Source organism: Carlito syrichta, unplaced genomic scaffold (genome assembly GCF_000164805.1).
Source record: "Carlito syrichta isolate Samal-C Ts95f unplaced genomic scaffold, Tarsius_syrichta-2.0.1 Scaffold301956, whole genome shotgun sequence".
NCBI classification, from domain to species: domain Eukaryota; kingdom Metazoa; phylum Chordata; class Mammalia; order Primates; family Tarsiidae; genus Carlito; species Carlito syrichta.
The window spans coordinates 44339-45480 of NW_007246052.1; the positions used below are offsets into that span (position 1 = coordinate 44339).

The 1142-nt window shown below is 48.9% G+C and overlaps 1 protein-coding gene across 1 annotated transcript in view; it reads left to right on the forward strand.

Annotated features, from left to right (window-relative positions):
* AP2A1 (adaptor related protein complex 2 alpha 1 subunit) overlaps nucleotides 1–1142 on the forward strand; it is a 38279-nt gene that overhangs the window by 14225 nt on the left and 22912 nt on the right. The window lies entirely within an intron of this gene.

Here is a 1142-nt window from a genome sequence, read left to right on the forward strand (position 1 = left end):
GGATTGCTTGAGCCCGCGGGTTCGAGACCCACCTGGGCAACTTGGCGAGATCTCATCTCTACAATAAATCAAAAAAATTAGCCGGACGTGGTAGCGCGCCTCTGTAATTCCAGCTATTTGGAAGGCTGAGGCGGAAGGATCGCCGGAGCCCAGCAGGTCGAGGTTGCGGTGGCCGGGAGCGGCCACTGCGTTCCAGTCTGGGCAACTGAGTGAGACTCCAACTCAAAAAAAAAAAAAGGAGGGAATAACCATGAGCTATGCCAGTGACAGCCCTCCAGAACTTCTGATTTCCTCCATTCATTCACCAAACATTTATTGAGCACCTGCCATGTGGCACGCACTATACTGATTGCTGCGGACATCACCATGATTAGGTGGACATGGTTCTTGCTCTCCCAGGGTTCACGGTCCAGTGTGGAGATAAACAGTGATGGAATAATTGCAGGATGAACTGCAGAATTCTTTTCTCTGAACTATGCTCTGGGCCACAGGGGCCGATAAGGGTGTTGTTTAATAGGGGTATCTGACCTAGTCAGGGCATGAGGGAGGGCTTCCCAGAGGAAGTGGCCTCAGACCAAGACCTCGGTAAGGAGTGGTATATGTCAAGGAAAGGGGAAAGCATGAAGGGTCGTGAGGTCGTCCTGAGGCAGGAAGTTGATCCGCAGCTCTTTCTGGAGCATGTGCACTGCGCTAGACACTGCTCTGGGCATCGGAGGCAGCAGTGAGCTGCAGAGACCTTGTCATGCCTACCCTAGGGAGCTTATATCTAAGGGTACACAAGCAGCAAATACAGAAGTAAAATGAGCAGAATGTTTTCATTTAACAACTGCATGGAATCTGGGTCTTCCAGGTCAATACCAGGAAGTAACATTTATTGAATTCTTTATTTTTCATTATTTGTTATTATTATTATTTTTTAATTGAGACGAGGTCTCGCTGTGTCCCCCAGTTCCCCTGTGTCGTGAACTCCAAGCAACCCTCCACCTTAGCCTCCCAAAGTGCTGGGATGACAGGCATGAGCCACTGTGCTCGGCCCATTTATTGCATTTTTAACACATGTCTTGGTGCCATGCACATAGAAGATTTTTTTTTTTTGAGTTGGAGTCTCACTCTGTCACCCAGACTAGAGTACAGTGGCCGCT